Below are 19,614 nucleotides of genomic sequence, written 5' to 3'. Positions count from 1 at the left end.
AACTCTTTCTCCCCTGAATCTGATATGGGATAATGGGAGAAGGTAGGGTAAGAGAAAATCAGAGCAAGAAACATTAAAGCAATAAGTGGTACAATCAATCAAATATTAACATGTCTTTCCCCTCTTGAAGACATGTGGCTTCTCTCCTCTATTGGCAACAAGAATCTGGGGAAGCTAAGATGTGCTTTCTCTCCCATGTGATAAGCTTTGATGTGTTCACTCTCCCCCTTTGACATCAATTTCCAAGAAGGGAACTTCTGGAGTATGAGTCAATTAAGTTTGGTCCTTGAGACACGTTACAAAGCAGCATGTAGATTATGATGAGGGTAGAGGATAAGAATCATTGAGTGGAGCTGGAATAAATGTGCAAAATGTAATGGCAAAATGTTTTCTTCAGCAATGAAATCGGTGACACCGAGTGGTTTTCATCGGCAACTCCGAGATATCAGAGCTACTGAGAGTGCGAATCGATCAGACTGAGCTAGTCCTTTTCGGTTGTACCGATGAACTATATACAAGGAACCCTTGTAATTCGGTCTAGCCAATTTGCTAGACTCGGTATGTCCGAGTTCGATGTAGAGGAAAAAAACTTGTCAATTAAGCTCACTTGGCAATTGAAATTTCACAAAGATTTGCAAGGAGTTTATTAAAGGATTTGCAATAAATTAGATAAAGAAACACACAAAAGAAAACAGATCTAGATGAAGTTTTTTTTGATAAAAGGAAGCACAAAGACAGAAACAAAGAAAAACAAAGATCATAGACACACTAGAGAACTTCATCTAGAAGGGGTCGGCGACAAGGTCACCTATGTTAGAGTATATTGACTTAGGAGTCAAGTGAAGTCACTTGATCATAGGTCATACTCATCGTTTAAGCACAAAATAGGGTTACAATTTTTCTTTAAGCACTTTGATGTATTCACATCTCGTTGAGTTGCTTTAACTCATGACTTGGATCAAAGCTTCTCTAAGATGGAATAACATACTTTGGGTTGTGTTGATCTTGGTCATGTAGTTGAACTTGTGTTGGTTGCTGAAGGTTGATGTAGTCCATAAAAATTTGAGAGCACCACTTGTAGTTTGAGTTCATCTTCCTACATGGGTTAGTCTTGCAAGGAAGAGCACTTGTGCATCCAAAAATGACAAACATGAAACTTGATACCAAATTAAATTTGATATATATAAATTGTCAAAAGGATATGTTGAGTGAGGTCATTGATGTCTACTACACAACCTTCTTCTTGTAGACGTTGTTGGGCCTGCAAGTGCACAGGTTTGTAGGACAGTAGCAAATTTCCCTCAAGTGGATGACCTAAGATTTATCAATCCGTGGGAGGCGTAGGATGAAGATGGTCTCTCTCAAGCAACCCTGCAACCAATAACAAAGAGTCTCTTGTGTCCCCAACACACCCAATACAATGGCAAATTGTATAGGTGCACTAGTTTGGCGAAGAGATGGTGATACAAGTGCAAAAGATAGTAGATAAAGGTTTTTGTAATCTGAAATAATAAAAACAGCAAGGTAACAAGTGGTAAAAGTGAGCGTAAACGGTATTGCAATGATAGGAAACAAGGCCTAGGGTTCATACTTTCACTAGTGCAAGTTCTCTCAACAATAATAACATAGATAGATCATATAACAAGCCCTCAACATGCAACAAAGAGTCACTCCAAAGCCACTAATAGCGGAGAACAAACATAGAGATTATGGTAGGGTACGAAACCACCTCAAAGCTATTCTTTCGGGTCGATCTATAAAAGAGTTCGTACTAGAATAACACCTTAAGACACAAATCAACCAAAACCCTAATGTCACCTAGATACTCCATTGTCACCTCAAGTATCCGTGGGCATGATTATACGATATGCATCACACAATCTCAGATTCATCCAACCAACACAAAGTACTTCAAAGAGTGCCCCAAAGTTTCTATCGGAGAGTCAAGAACGTGTGCCAACCCCTATGCATAGGTTCCCAATGTCACGAAACCCGCAAGTTGATCACCAAAACATACATCAAGTGGCACATGATATCCCATTGTCACCACAGATAATCACGGCAAGACATACATCAAGTGTTCTCATAAAAGACTCAATCCGATAAGATAACTTCAAAGGGGAAACTCAATTCATCACAAGAGAGTAGAGGGGGAGAAACATCATAAGATCCAACTACAATAGCAAAGCTCGGGATACATCAAGATCGTGCCATAGAGGGAACACGAGAGAGAACACGAGAGAGAGAGAGAGAGAGAGAGAGAGAGAGAGATCAAACACATAGCTACTGGTACATACCCTCAGCCCCGAGGGTGAACTACTCCCTCCTCGTCATGGATAGCGCCGGGATGATGAAGATGGCCACTGGTGAAGGATCGCCCCTCCGGCATGGTGCCGGGACGGGCTCCCGAGAGGTTTTTGGTGGCTACAGAGGCTTGCGGCGGCGGAACTCCCGATCTATCTTCTGTTCTGGAAGTTTTAGGATACGCGGGTATATATGGGTGAAAGGAGTACGTCGGTGGACCGAAGGGGGGGGGGCACGAGGCAGGGGGGCACGCCCCAGGGGGGTGGGCACGCCCCCCACCCTCGTGGGCACCTCCCTTCTTCCCTGACATGCACTCCAAGTCCATCGGGTGGCTTTCCTTCCAAAATTAACTTCTCCAGTTGATTTCGTTCCGTTTTGACTCCGTCTGATATTCCTTTTCCTCGAAACACTTGAATAGGCATAAAACAACAAACCTGGGATGGGCCTCTGGTTAATAGGTTAGTCCCAAAAATAATATAAAAGTGGATAATAAAGCCCAATATTGCCTAAAACAGTAGATAAAGTAGCATGGATCAATCAAAAATTATAGATATGTTGGAGACGTATCAGTCATCCTTCCTTGTATTCCACAACCATATAGTAGAGACTTGGTGATGTAGAGATTGCTTAGGATGTGAGTGACTTGCAATCTCATGGATTTTGGGCTCATCCAAGTACCTACAAGGGTTAGATAACATGCAAGGGTACAAGTATAGATCCAAGACATATGATCATCATCTTAAGAGAAATATCAAGGATTAGTCATAGAAAGACGCATGCCTTGCATGCATCTAGATGGAGTTCCGACTCCAAATTTGAGGCATCAATGATGTTCAATTCACCTCTTAAACAGAAAAACACTTTCTCATCAAGCAGTTTGGTGAATATATCCGCCAATTGCTTATCGGTACGAACATGCTTAAGATTGATGTCCCCTTTAGCAACATGATCTCGAATAAAATGATGACGAACTTTAATATGCTTAGTCCGAGAATGTTGCATGGGGTTGTGAGAAATCTTAATAGCACTTTCATTATCACAAAGCAATGGAACATGTTTCACATGTATCCCATAATCTTTAAGGGTTTGGGTCATCCAAAGTAATTGAGCACAATGATCCGGAGGCAATGTATTTTGCTTCGGTGGTGGATAAGGATACCGAGTTCTATTTCTTGGAGGACCAAGATACAAGAGATCTACCAAGAAATTGACAAGTACCCGAAGTGGACTTTCTATCAACCTATTCTCCGGCATAGTCCGAGTTGGATTAGCCAACAAGATCGAAAGAATACCTCTTAGGATACCAAATGCCAAAGTTTGGTGTGTGAATTAAGTATCCCACTATCCTTTTCATAGCCTTAAGATGACATTCTTTAGGGGCCGCTTGATATCGTGCACACATGCACACACTTAGCATAATATTGGGTCGGGAGGCACATAGATATAATAATGAACCAATCATAGAGCGGCAAACCTTTTGATCAACCGGTTTGCCATCCTTAGTCAAGTCAAGATGTCCACTAGTAGGCATGGGTGTTTTCATACCTTTGCTTTCTTGCATGTTTAACTTCTTGAATAAGTCCATGGTATACTTTGTTTGGGAAACAAAGGTACCCTCCTTAGTTTGGTTGATTTGCAAACCAAGAAAGAATTTGAGCTCACTCATCATAGACATCTCAAACTTCTCCGACATTAGCCTTCCAAACTTCGACTTGAGTGTAGCCTTGAGCGACGAGATGAGACCTGTTGTGTACAACTTGTCCATCTTCATATTGCTTATTCTGAAACACCCATTTGGTTCCAATGATATTGTGCTTCTCATCGGGCTTTTCAACCAATGTCCATACTTGGTTCCTCTCGAAATTATCTAGCTCTTCATGCATAGCATTCACCCAATCCTGATCATCAAGAGCTTCTTCAACCTTCATAGGTTCAATACTAGAAATAAATAAGTAATGTTCACAAAAGTTAGCCAAGCGAGTTTTAGAGCGAGTAATTCTCCCGGTTTGAATATCATCAAAGATTTGTTCGACGGGATGATCTCTTGAGACTCTTGCTCGAACTCGTGAGAGCTTTTGTTTGGGTCGGGGTGGAACATCCTCTTAATTGTCTTGTTCTTCCTCTTGTCTTTCTTCAATGTCGTTGGCGTTGTTGTTCACTTGTGGAGGTGGAGAGGTAGGTTGATGAGGTTCATCTTGTTGTACTCCCTCGTTGCCTTCATCTTATCATGTTCCACTTGCGGATGCCTCCAAGTCAACTTGTGGTTCACCTTGGTGTGAAGTTGAGGCTTCCACTTGAACAGACGAGGTACTCTCCTTCACCTCTGTTGGGCGAATCTTGCCAATGGATAAGTCTTGAATAGCTTCCGAGGGATCTTTATCTCCTACATCAATTGGCAATTGCTCTACTTGCGAGTCGTTAGATTCATCAAACTACACATCTACCGTCTCTTCAACCTTTTGGGTGAAATTGTTGTAGACACGGTAAGTGTGAGAGTTTGAGCCACAACCGAGTAGGAAACCTTCATGAGACTTAGGGACAAATTTCGAACGACGATGCTTATCAAGAATGTAACACTTTGAGCCAAATACTCGAAAGTATCCAACTTGGGGTTTGTTACCAGTGAGAAGCTTGTATGCCGTCTTGCCAAGAAGCTTGTGAAGATATAGACGATTTGTTGCATGACAAGCTGTCTCAACCGCTTCCGCCCAAAAATGTCTTGGTGTCTTGTATTCATCAACCATCGTTCTTGCCATCTCAATGAGTGTTCGGTTCTTCCTCTCAACAACTCCATTTTATTGAGGTGTGTACATAGCCGAGAACTCATGTGAAATCCCTTTTTCGTCAAGAAAGGTATCCACATTTGTGTTCTTGAACTCCGTCCCTTTGTCACTCCGAACCTTCTTGATCTTCACTTCAAATCGATTTTTGGTCGTCCTACCGAAGTTCTTGAAGATATTTTGGACCCGCGATTTATCATCAAGAAAGAACACCCACGTAAATCTGGAAAAATCATCAACAATGACCAATCCGAACGAGTTACCACCGAGACTCTTTTATGCGTTGGGACCAAAAAGATCCATATGAACCAGCTTGAGTGGTCTTCTCGTGGTCATGATGTTCTTCACGGGATGACTTCCTCCAACTTGTTTTCCTGATTTACAAGCACTGCAAAGTCTATCCTTGTCAAATATAACATCTTTAACACCAAGGATATGATCACCTTTAATAAGCTTATCAAGATTTCGCATGCCCACGTGACCTAACCTTCTATGCCACAACCAACCTTTAGAAGATTTGGCAATTAAGAAAGTTCTAGGTTGATCCTTTTTAGTGGAGTCAACAATGTATAGATCACCTCTACATATTCCGGCAAAGACCATATTATGATTATCTCTTCGAAACACTTGGCAATCTACTTTAGTAAATAGGACATTGAAACCGAAATTGGCTAGTCTAGATACAGAAAGTAAATTTTAGCCAAGAGATTCAACAAGCATAACATTTTGGATGGAGCTATCATGTGAGATGGCGACCTTACCACTACTAGGGAAAACCTTATACACAACATCTTAGCAGTAGCGCTGGACAAAATAGGGCGCTACTGCTACTTAGTAGTAGCGAGTTTAAATAAACCGTGCTACTGCTACTACTTTAGCAGTAGCGCGTTCTGCTAAAGAACGCTGCTGATATACTTATACTGGGCGCAGATGGCTAGCCCCACTTAGTAGTAGTGCGTATGCCCGACCAACGCTACTGCTATGTCTCTTAGCAGTAGCGCATTTCTCTGAAACACACTACTACTTACTTACCTTATCCAGAGCGGTGCAGTTCCCTTTCACTCACTCTCTCCCTCTCACTCGCTCCTGCCCGGCCGCGCCGAACCCGTCGTCCACCGCCGCCGCACTGCTCCTCGCCGAGGTACTCCCTCCTCCCCTCCTCCTTCGGCCGCCCTCCTCCCATCGCCCCTCCCTCCTCCTTCTCCGGCCGCCCCTCCCTCCTCCTCCTCCGGCCGCCCCCTCCCCCTCCACCCCCGCCCCCTCCCTCCTCCTCCTCCGTCCGCCCCCTCCCCCTCCACCCCCGCCCCTCCCTCCTCCTCCTCCTCCGGCCGCCCCTCCCCCTCCTCCCCTGCCCCCTCCCTCCTCCGATCCCACCGGCCTCCCCCCTCCTCCTCTCTCCTTCTTCCTCCTCCCTCCATCTTTTTTTTCTATTTTTTACTATTGTATAATGTAGTTTTTTTACTGTTTTTAGTAAGTGTTTAAAATAGTTAGTAAGTAAATTAATAAACTAGTTGAACTAGTTTGGTTTTAGTAAGAACTAGTTGAATTAACAGAACTAATGTATTTTTAATAAGAAAATTAATATAAGTAGTTGAACTAGTTTATTTTTAGAAATAACTAGTTTATTTCTATTTATAGTAAGTTTATTTTTAGTAAGAACTAGTTGAACATGTCACATTTGTTGTTATTTTTTTAGTTTAAGCAATCATTCCCGCATCGACGTCGATCGACGTCGACGATGCCTATCTCACATCCTCATCGTCGATACCCGTCGTTCGCTAGGGTTTTAGTTGTATTAGTGATGTTATATGTATGATACTATTCGAGATGTATTAGTGATAACTTATAGGGTTTTTGTTTTTGCAGAAATCAAGGAGCCCCTCCATCATCCCACCATCGTCCCCGTCACCGACCCCCTCCGACCTCGAGGTGAGACCAGCCAAATCTCCATGTCAATATTAGTCCTATAAGATATGATGTAGATAAAAACATGTATATCTTGTGTTGCTCAAATAGGCCTACGTAGATAAAAACATGTATATCCGAGTGGCCTATGTTTTGCCGGAGTGTTGATTAATTTCTGTTCCAGCAAATTTCAGGTGCTCGATATGTCCTGTTTTAGCAAAGGTCATGCCGGAATTTTCCGTGAATTTTGGCATGACTTGTGCTAGAATATGTAGGAAATATCGAGTGGCCTGGATTTTCTAGAAAGATAATTAAACGATATTTCGGGTTGACTTTAAGACTGTCGAGGCCGAAGAATCCCGACTGTTGTCGTGGGGGTCGTTTCTCCTTCTTCTCCGGGTGCTAGACCTTTGTTATGCACTAGGGGAAGGAGGATTAACGACCATCACCGACGGTCGCAAATGTCAGAGAGGAATCAGTGAGGGAGAGTATCCACCATATATGAGAGGACGAAGAATCCCGACTGTTCTCGTGGGGGTAGCTTCTCCTTCATTCCCATGTGCTAGACAATTTGGTGTAATGTACTCGAGAACGAAAGGAGGAGCTACCATCACCGACAGTCGAATATATACACCACATGAGCTGAGAGTTTTCAAGAAAAGACTCGACAGACCCATAGTCAACCCGTGATGAATAATAATGATCTAATTTAGTTTTTGTAGTACATATATGTAATTGTACAAGTTTAATCTTTGAATTATGAACATAGGAAATGTCGTCGGAAGAAGAAGGTCCCGGGAGTGCTCCTGGTGCGGTGACAACCGGGGTTTCTGCGACATGCCTCACCTGGACGACGATCGGCGCTTCAGCATTAAGCTCGAGGAGGCCTTCGATTGTGAAACGGTACGCTACGACGCTAAGTGTTTTTTTCGTAATTAAGCTCGACTTCTACTACTTCAACATGTAATTTTCGTCTTTTATAATTCGACTAGCTTATCCCATGCCATGCAAGACGCTATGTCTTGGAGAGGATGGGTTTTGAAGATCATGAGAGGAATGAAACAAAGAAAATTAACCTAAGGACCCATCATGGTTTGGATTTTGAGGTAAATCTATACAATTCTAAGAGCGTATCCAATTTTGGTTGCCCGGGTTGGGAAGCACTTTGCAAGATGTATGATTTTCAAGAGGGTATGTTTGTCACCGATCTTGGTGATCCTGACATCGACCAAGATAATTTGAACATTTGGGTTCTTGTTGATACGCTTCCAATTCTACCGCTATGTGAGTTCCTCAAACATAGTTATTAAGTAATTTTTATTGTTTATTTCAAAATAGTTGACAACTTATTTCCGTTGATAGCTTACTTTCATGCTTCAAAGAGTGTGCGGGAGATGGTAGACAGAACCAACTACACCGATGGCTCTGAGTTAACTTATCAAGAGAAAAATCATCTGGTCGCATATTGTACTGACATTGAGAATTACAATGCCTTTTATCGAACTCCTCCAAATTATGGTGAATACGTGCCACTAGTGCATGTGTTGAACAACAATAACTTCCATAGAGATTTCTTGGTAAGATTTTTTACTATTACGACATCCATGCATCTTTTGCATACTTCTAAAACTGAACTACATTGCTAACTACGAAGTTATTACTATGTTTTTCAACAGAAAATCCCGATGGATTGTGTGCCTCATTTGATGTATCAGAATGGTCGCCTGGATGTTTTGAACATACAGCCAGGTCGTCCTACGAATCACACTTGTGCATACCGGGTTTCTAAAAACGGTGAACACATGATAATCAAAGAATGGAAGAAATGTATGGACATTCGTAAGGAGGTTCTTGGAAGCAACATTGCACGAAAGCAAGAATTGGAGACAGGATAATCTCCATTCTCCATAATGGAGAGTCAGGGGCTATCTTGTTTTATGCTATTTTACCCAAGATAATATAGTAGGTCCTAAGAGAATGTAGTAGGTCCTATGAGGTACAATATGTTTATGAGAGTTGATGATGATGAGTAGTTGTGATTATGTCTAGTGACCAAATTGTATGTGATGTCCCATTGATGAAAGCGATGATCATGAGGAGGTGCTATATGACAATGATGTATTATGATGATAAGTTGTTAATGATATGATGATGATGATGATATTTATTATATCATTGGGTGAAAGAACTGCGGATTAGTTTCAAGTGGATGTCCATCCACTTGAAACTAGTCCACTGTTCTTTCTCCCACTGATGTAATAACTCATTATGATGTAAAATCATTCTCTAAATTGCTGCGGTGTGAATACGACATGAAATAAAAAAGAAATATGGAATAATAGTAGTGGCACGTGCTAGGAGAAGCGCTACTACTAATTACTAGTAGCGCTCATTTTAGAAAGTGCTGCTACTAAGTCGATATAGCAGGAGCGCGGTCCAGCCCACGCTACTGCTAACCTTTAGCTGTAGCGCCTTACTAGTAGCGCGGTTCCCCGCGCTACTGATAGGCTTTAAACACGCGCTATTGCTAGGGTTTTCCCTAGTAGTGTACCAAGGCCAACCACTTTACCCTTTCAGTTATCACCAAAAGTGACATACTTTCGGGGACCATTATTTTCAGCAAGCTCCCAAAACATATCCTTGTCTCCGGTCATGTGATTGGTACATCCACTATCAAGAACCCATTACTTTCCTCCAGCCATGTAACCATGAAGGTTAGCCATAAGACCAAAGTGTCTCATTAACTCATCAAGATCAAAGTCACTATCATCATCCTCATCATAATATCCATGTTCAACATCGTCTTGTGATTGATCATCACCTAGAGAGAGTGATTTGTTAGATTTAGGATCATGACAATGTGCATCTTTATGAATCCTAATGACCTGAGAAATGATGCTACTAATGAATCCAACATCTCCTTTGGCACGCATGAGATCACGAAGCTCAAATAGACAATCATCAAATTTAGGATCACTAGGTTTCATCTTATGAAAAGCTATGGACTTTTGAAGAATCTCATCTAGATTATTCAAAGAGTAGTTTGGAAAGTGTTCCTCAAGATATCTCCATATAGTGTAAGCACATTCAAATGTAGACAAGCATACAAGCAAATTTCTAGGCAATCCTCTTATGATAAGATTAATGGCTCTAAGATTGGGGGTCATATCAAGATACTCATCAGGGGTAGGATGCAAGGGATCAATAGGAGGCGCACAAGGGCTAGTAGTGTACTTGTTCAAATCATATTCATTGAAAATCTCAAGCATCTCATTTTTCCAAGCATTAAAGAACTCTCCGTCAAGCATAGGTAGTCTACGTCTAATACTTCCAATCGTAGACTCATCCATCTTCCTCCAATGGTGATTAAACCAAAGCAATAGAGACCTTTGCTCTGATACTAATTGAAAGGATCAAGAAGAGGAGTCTAGAGGGGGATGATTAGACCCTTAACAAGCAAAAGTAGCAGTTTTTATGTTTTTCAAGTTGAGGTTGAAGATTAGCACAAGTTTAAGCATTCCCAACACACTTCAAGCAAGCATGGCAAGAGTATAGGCAACGGAAAGAGTTAAGCATGCTAGTTGCAACAAAGTAAAGGGATGGGATGGGAGTGTGCAAATGCAATGAAGACAGAGAGATTTTTTGTGTGGTTCCGATAGGTGGTGCTATCGTACATCCACGTTGGTGGAGACTTCAACCCACGAAGGGTAACGGCTGCGCGAGTCCACGGAGGGCTCCACCCATGAAGGGTCCATGAAGAAGCAACCTTGTCTATCCCACCATGGCCATCGCCCATGAAGGACATGCCTCACTTGGGTAGATCTTCATGAAGTAGGTGACCTCCTTGCCCTTACAAACTTCTTGGTTCAACTCCACAATCTTGATGGAGGCTCCCAAGTGATAGTCTCCCCGACACTCAACTCTCTATCACAGATTTGGCTATGGTGGAAAGATGATTTGAGTGGAAAGCAACTTGGGGAAGGCTAGAGAACAAGATTCTTGTGGTTGGATTGGAATGTCTTGGTCTCAACACATGAGTAGGTGGTTCTCTCTCAGAAAATGAGTAGTGGAAGTGTAGGCATGTTCTAATGGCTCTCTCACAAATGGAGAGGGGGGTGGAGGGGTATATATAGCCTCCACAGAAAATCCAACCGTTACACACATTTGAGCCAACTCGGTCAGGCCGAATAGAAGAACTCGGTGAGACCAATTCAAGTCAAAATGTGAATGTTAGGAATCTCGGTGGTACTGATGAGATCAACTCGGTGGGACCGATGTGCTAGGGCTAGGGCAAAACCTCATATCGGTGAGACCAATCGCATGAACCCGGTGAGACCGATTTCAGCAATGAGCAAACAGAGACTTGTTCAAGCAAACTCGATGGGACCGATCGCTCCTTTCGGTGAGACCGAAACATTACGAAAGGGAAATAGAGAGTTTGCTAGGCGAACTCGGTGGGACCGATCGCTCATTTTGATGAGACCGAATTGTTATGAAGGGAAACAAAGGGTTTCCAAAGCCATCTTGGTGACACCGAGAGCCGTATCGGTGAGACCGAATTGACTAGGGTTTCTAGCAGTGGCTATGTCAAATGAACTCAGTGGCGCCGGATAGATCAAATTGGTGGGGCCGAGTTTGACTATAGGTTTTGGACCTATGTGTAAATGAGAAAGTGGTTGAGGTTTTTGGAGCAATATCATTAAGCACTTTGAGCAAGTAGACCATTAAGCAATACCTCATCCCATTTTAATAGTATTGGCTTTCCTATGGACTCAATGTGATCTTGGTTCACTAAAATGAAAATGAAGACTCTTGAGCCTTTGCTAATCTTTGTCCTTAGCATTTTGAGGGGTTCCACATCCTCTTGTCCTTGCCACGCCATTGTTGAACTCATCTGAAGTGTACTCGACAAAAGTATTAGTCCAACAAGACTTATGTTGTCATTAATTACCAAAATCACCCAGGGAGCACTTGTGCTTTCAGCAGGAAAACTTCTCTCTACATGGGAAGGGCGTTACATTATCGAGGAATTTTATTGTTTCGATGCTATCAAGATCAACAACGCCGAAAGCAATAACCTAAAGTTGGTAAACATGCAAAGAATCAAACACTATATCTCAGGTACTCGTATAAATGTAGAAACCAATATTATTAATACCTTAAAACCAGAGGAGTACATAAGGGAGACCTACCAGAACGCTCCAGACCTTCGAAAAGGAATAGGTATGTGATACGGTAAGTTAACCGACTATACAAAACTTTCCCAAAAGCAATTTTACTCCATTTTGGAATATTTAAAAAATTAGGAAAATAAGAAGTAGTCCGAAAAGTGCAGGAGGAGGCGACGGCCCGTGGGGGCGCGCCCTACACCCTGGGCGCGCCTCCCGGGCTTGTGGCCACCTCGTCTGCCCCCTAGACTCCATTTTCTTGCAGTACACTTCTTTTGGTCGGTAAAAATTCATTATATAATCACCCGAAGGTTTTGAATATCGTACCACGACAATATCCTCTGTTCTTGTTTCAAGTTGTTTTTATGCCAGAGTTTTCAAGGCCACGCATCATGTCTTCTTCCTGCTCCAACAACGTGGAAGATGATGCTAGGTTGATGCAGATGGTACCCAGGAGGGATGATGCTGAGGAAGTCACGATGGAGGAGGACGAAGGAGATTCGCTTGAGGATTAGTCTCCAGCCTCAGAGAGGGTAGTCTGGCCGACATCTCGACTATCCCAAATCCCCATCAAGCAATAGGGACTACATGTAACCATGAAGGCCAAGAGATACAAGAAGGGCTTCCCCCTAGGAGGCCCTTACACAGGTTACATCGGAACAACTTTCATAATTTGGTTCATAACTACGGGGTGGAGAATACCCCTCGTGGACATATTCCCTCCAATTGGGATATATCCCGTCCATGTGAAAGTGATGCAGGGAAAGGTTCTTGGTGGCCTCAAAATAAGAATCTTTTGGAGGAAATTCAGAAGAATGCAAATATGCTCCAACGTGTACTCCAAGAATTCTAGGTCCTAAAGGGTGCCTTAATAAAACTGGCAGATACATCATCAACCCAATCATCACCACCTCTGAAGAAGGAAACTTGAGTACATGGGTATGGGCACTCCCCTGGACTTGTGCCAAGCTTGGGGGAGGTGCCCCAATATCGTATCACCATCACATCTTCACGTTTATCATTTTTCTTAGTTCGATCCTTTCGGTTATATCTTGTTTTAGTAGAATAAAGTTTTTAGTATGATCTAGCTTTGAGTTTTGCTTTGTGTTCCCTCTATGTAATCGAGTCCGAGAGTTATATAATAAAGATTAGCTTTGAGTTGAGGGCTTCGCTTTCTTGCTTTGATCTTGAGAAAAAAATAGAGATAAAAGAAATAAAAAGATTATATAATAATCTTATGGGAAGTGATGACTTCACATATAAGAAGTATGTCACATAAAATTTGTTGGGAGCTGACAAACATAGTTTTGGCCATTGTTGCAATTAATAGGAAGTAATAAAGAAATAGAGGTCTCACATATAAATACACTATCTTGGACATCTTTTATGATTATGAGCACTCATTAAAATACTATATGCTAATAAGTTGATGTTGCACAGAGAAGACAACATAATGGGTATTCCTATATCCGAATAGAAGTTACATTGTCATGGATCCTCCAACATGTTGAGCTTGATTCTCATCCCATGCTAGCCAAATCTTCTGCACCAAGTAGAGATACTACTTGTGCATCCAAAATCCCTTCACCCAGTTTTTGCCATGAGAGTCCACCATATCTACCTATGGATTGAGTAAGATCCTTGAAGTAAGTTATCATCGGTGCAAGGAATAAAAATTGCTCTCTAAATATGTGTGATCTTTTAGTGTGAAGAAAATAAAATTTATATGAACTTGTGATATGGAAGAAATAAAAGCGACAGGATGCATAATAGAGTTCTTTATCACAAGCGGCAATATAAAGTGACATTGTTTTGCATTAAGATTTTGTGCATCCAACAATAAAAAGCGCATGACAACCTCTACTTCCCTCTGCGAAGGGCCTATCTTTTACTTTTACCTTCTACCTTTATACAAAAGTCATGGTGATCATCACCTCTCCTTTGTATACTTTTTATTTTTGGCAAGCACTATATGTTGGGGAAGATCCAGATATATATATCCACTTGGATGTTGGTGTTCATAAACTATTATCGTTGATGTTACCCTTGAGGTAAATGGTTGGGAGGCAAAACTTTAAGCCCCTATCTTCCTATGTGTTTGATTGAAACTTGGATCTCATAAGTATCACGTGAGTGTTAGCAATTATGAAAGATTAAATGATGGTTGAGTATGTGAACTTGCTAAACAAAAGCTCTTACATTGAGTCTTTCCGATGTTATGATAAATTGCAATTGTTTCAGTGACCAAGTTCATAGTTTGTTGGATCATACTTTACCTTGTGAACGAATTGTTACTTTAGCAGAAATTATATGACAATATATGTTGTTGTTCTAAAGATGATCATGATGCCCTCATGTCCGTATTTTATTTTGTCGACACCTCTATCTCTAAACATGTGGTCATCATTATCGATTTCAGCTTTCGCTTGAGGACAAGCGAGGTCTAAGGTTGGGGGAGTTGATACGCCCATTATGCATCATGCTTTTATGTTGATATTTATTGCATTATGGCTGTTATTATACATTATGGTACAATACTTATGCCTTTTCTCTCTTATTTTACAAGATTTACATAAAGAAGGAGAATGCCGGCAACTGGAATTCTAGACCGGAAAGGAGCAAATCTGAGAGACCTATTCTGCACAACTCCAAAAGTCTTGAAAGTTTATGGAGAATTATTTTGGAATATATAAAAATCATTGGGCGAAGAAAATACCAGAGGGGACCCAGCCACAAGCCTGGGGGCATGCCTTACCCCCAGGGCACGCCCCTAGGGCTTGTGGGCCTCCTGGCAGGTCTCGGTAGCCCATCTTCTGCTATATGAAAGGTTTTGACCTGGAAAAAATCATAAGGAAGCTCTCTAGACGAATCACTGCCGTCTCGAGGCGGAACCTGGGCAGAAGCAATATCTAGGGCTCCGACGGAGATGTTTTTCCAGGGAAACTTCCTTCTCGGAGGGGGAAATCGAAGCCATCATCATCGCCAAACGATCCTCTCATTGAAGAAGGGTCAATCTCCATCAACATCTTCACCAGCACCATCTCCTCTCAAACCCTAGATCATCTCTTGTATTCAATCTTTGTCCCAAAACCTCAGATTGGTACCTATGGGTTGCTAGTGGTGTTGATTACTCCTTGTAGTTGATGCTAGTTGGTTTATTTGGTGGAAGATCATATGTTCAAATCCTTAATGATATTCAGTACCCCTCTGATCTTGAACATGAACGTGCTTTGTGAGTAGTTACGTTTGTTCCTGAGGACATGGGACAAGTCCTGTTATAAGTAATCATGTGAATTTGGTATTAGTTCGATATTTTGATGAGTTGTATGGTGTCTTTCCTCTAGTGGTGTTATGTGAACGTCAACTACATGATACTTCACCATGATTTGGGCCTAGGGGAAGGCATTGGGAAGTAATAAGTAGATGATGGGATGCTAGAGTGATAGAAGCTTAAATCCTAGTTTATGTGTTGCTTCGTAAGGGGCTGATTTGGATCCACGCGTTTCATGCTATGGTTAGATTTATCTTAATTCTTCTTTCGTAGTTGCGGATGCTTGCGAGAGGGGTTAATCATAAGTGGGAGGCTTTTCCAAGCAAGGACAGCACCCAAGCACCGGTCCACCCACATATCAAATTATCAAAGCAACAAACGCGAGTCATATGCGCATGATGAATACTAACTTGACAATAATTTCCATTTGCCCTCGGGAGCGCTTTGCTTTATATAAGAGTTCGTCCAGGCTTATCCTTTGCTACAAAAAGGACTGGGCCACCTTGTTGCACCTTTGTTACACTTGTTACTTGTTACCCGTTACGAATTATCTTATCACAAAACTATCTGTTACCGATAATTTCAGTGCTTGCAGAAAATACCTTGCTGAAAACCGCTTGTCATTTCCTTCTGCTTCTTGTTGGGTTCGACACTCTTGCTTATCAAAAGGACTATCATAGATCCCCTATACTTGTGGGTCATTAGTGTTCCCAGGCCTGGCGAGCCTGGAGCGGCGCTTTGTCAACATCGCCTTCATCCGTCTACGCATGCCTGGTGCTTGCAACACCGACGCGTGCCTTCGTCCATGATGTGTCCCTCGGCTTGGCAAACCCATCGCAATGCCTCGTCGACAACATCTTCTTCCCGGCGCACCACTATTTCGACACTACTGCGCCCATGACTAACTCGGCGCCTCCTTGTGCCCGCGGCTCCATGGCGACATCCTCGACACCGGCTACCCCAACTTGACATCGACCACGGCTACCTTACATGGATGCACCATCTACGCTCTCGGCTACATCGACAACGGCACAAAGGGCTACTGCCTTGCTTGAGCAACTTCATCGGTTTCCACTCTAGCCACGACTTCCGCGATGCATCGACCATTACGACTGTCGGGGATGTCCGTCGGCTTGCCTTCGGATTGTTTTCCAGTCTCACCATCTGCGTCGCTACCGTTATGACTGCGGGGGGATGTTGAGTATCGTGATTAGATTGGAAACATAGGATAGACTACGAAGTATTCTGGCTTGTCTTGTACTTCAAGAAGATCATGTACTCCTATATATCTGCCCACGAGGCTCAAGCAATAAACAATTGATTCGATCAATTCCCATCTATTCCCTTTAACAGTTTCCGTTTCCGTTTCCTAGGTCATCTACACGCTCGCTCTAAACCTCTTCAATCCACGTGTGCCCGCCCACATAGGTGCACTAGTGGGCTTCACAAATTGCACACCGGGCTTACTAAAATAGCTGCACTGCTAGATTTTTCATGGACCATAAGCCACATGAATGGGCGACAAGCGGCGAACCCTATACGTCGCGTAGGTCGCTGCCTAGCGCGGTAGCGCGTACCCCCTCAAGCGCTGGAGTTTCTCTGGGCCGATAACGAGATTCACCCCCAACCAGTTTTTGGAAAGTTCAAGAACCTTCCCTGAAGTAGTTTTTCTTTTCCTTTTCTTTTTGGTTTTTTCATTTCTCTTTTTTCCTTTCGGTTACCTTTTCTTTTTCTATTTTTCTATTCTTGTTTTTTCAATTCGCAAAAATCTTTTAAATTTGTGTTTTTTGATCGTTTCCGATTTGCGAACATCTTTTTTTTCAAAACTTCATGAACATTTTTTATAATAGTGAACAGTTCTTTGAAATCATGAACAATTTTTTTAAAATACATGAACAATTGTTTGAAATCACATACTTTTTTACTTTTCACTTTTTTGGGAATTTTTTTTTTAAATTCGTGAACAATTTTTCGTTCGTCGAATTCAATAAATCTTCATCAATGTAACAAAGCGTTCAACAATTTCAAAAAAATATTCATTGAATTCATTTTTTGTTCATCTGATTTAAACAATGTTCATCAAAAGTAAAATTTTGTTCATAAAATTTCAAAAATGTTCAACAAATTACAAATTTGTTCATAGATTTTCAGAAAATGTTCATTCAAATCAAAATTTTCATCCATTTAAAAAAATGGTTTTGATTACAAAATGTGTCCATAAATTTCAAAAAAATATTCATGAAATATAAAAAATGTTCATCATTAGCAAAAAAGATGCTCATAAAAAGTTTTTCATTAAAATTAAAAATAAGTTCATTCTTTTGAATCTCAAATATTTTTTGAATTCAATAATTTTTTTTCACAATTCAAAATTCAAATTTTCAAAAAATGTTAGAACTAAACCCAAATTATTCGAATATAGAATAGCACAATAACATAAAATAAAAAGGTGAAGTAAAAAACAAAAACAAAACAAAAGTGATGTGCCCTGCCCCGCGCATGGGCTGGCCCAACAGGGCACGCATGGAGGCGCGAGGGTGCGTGCTACCGCGACTGTGGGGCACCCCACGCGCGGTGTAGGATGAAAAACCCTATTTGACGTATTTTGCGTCAAATTGTCGGGGTACCACACGTATCGATTGGAAGCGATCGACCAAGACGGGTCGGCCTGTTTAGAAGCAAGGCATGTGTTCCATGGATATTGGTTCTGGGAACCTTCTGAAAGGTTCTAGCCAGTTATTTTTCCGGTTTTGGGACCTTCTAGAAGGTACCTGAACTGTTTTTTTATTTCTGTTTACTATTTCCTTTTTTCTTTTCATTCTTTTTCCTTTTTTCTTTTTCATTTATCTTATCTTTTTGGTTTTTTCCTTTTTCTGTTCCTCTTTTTAGTTTCTTCTATTTTTCTAATTCCTTGATTTTTTCAACATATATTTAACAATTTATAAATATATCTTTTTTCCCTGTTTATTTTGTTCATAAATTTGAAAAACAATTGAAATTTTTCAAAATGTTCATGTTTTAAAATTTTGTTAATAATTTCAAAAAATGTTCGTGTTTGAAAAAATCTTCAGGAATTTCAGAGACAATTCTCGTTTTTAAAATTTGTTCGCAATTTCAAAAAATGTTCTCGTTGTTAATTCTTTTTCAGAATTTCAAAAAAAATCGTGTTCAAAAAAACTTCACGAATTTCAAAAATGTTTTTTTTACAAATTTGCTCACAATTTTAGAAAAATGTTCATGTTTCAAAAAAATTCTCATTTTCAAAATTTGTTCAACATTTCTAAAAATGTTTGTGGTTTCTACATTTTGTTTGCTATTTCAACAAATGCTCCCATGTTTCCAGTATTGTTCACTTTTCTAAGAAAGCTTACAATACAAATTTTGTTCACATTTAAAATATGTTCTATTTAACCTTTTAATCTTAATATAAAAATGTCGTGTTTCCCATTTTTGTTCAAAATTAAAAATTATCCACGATCTTAGAAAATGTTAAGGAATTTTATAAAATGGTCGCTTTCTTCATAATTTGTTCATTTGTTTGAAAAATTTTAATTTTTGAAAATTTGTTCGTGTTTCTTTTTCGGAAGCGTCTGGCCGGCGCCCGGCCACCTGGGATGCTTAGTGAGCGGCTAACCACTTTAGGAAATTTCTTGTCTCTCTTTCTAATTAGGATAGTTTTCTCATCTAATCCATTTTCCTGGAACATATTAAATGTCAGCACATGCATCTCCTCATGTGCATGTTTTTGTTCTCTTGTGCATTTAATTTGTGGTGTTAAATTTTTAAAAAGGCATAATTTTCACTCCACGCGTCGAAATTATGACCTGTTTTCATCGTTGGAATCTTAGCAACACGCTTTCCGAAACTAGACCTCGCATGGGTATGTTTCGACAAACTTTTTGTGTGTGCAATTTAGTCTCCGTTTCATGCAACTGTCTAGTAGTCGATGTGCAACTACCTGACAGTCGTTGTGCAATTTCCCTCTACTTGTGAGCGTGCATTTTTCACTTATGCAAACAGGTGTGAAAATTCGGTTTTCACTTAAGAAACATAACTTTTGAACGAATATCAAAATTAAGATTTGCTTTCACCATAAGAATTCTCACGACGTTCTCTTCGAAACTAGATCCCGCATGAGTATATTTTGATGAAGTATTTTGTGTGCAATTTAGTCCCCGTTAGGTAC

The sequence above is a fragment of the Triticum aestivum genome, chromosome 2B, assembly GCF_018294505.1.
Source record: "Triticum aestivum cultivar Chinese Spring chromosome 2B, IWGSC CS RefSeq v2.1, whole genome shotgun sequence".
Taxonomy (NCBI): Eukaryota; Viridiplantae; Streptophyta; class Magnoliopsida; order Poales; family Poaceae; genus Triticum; species Triticum aestivum.
This window is presented reverse-complemented; position numbering follows the sequence as displayed.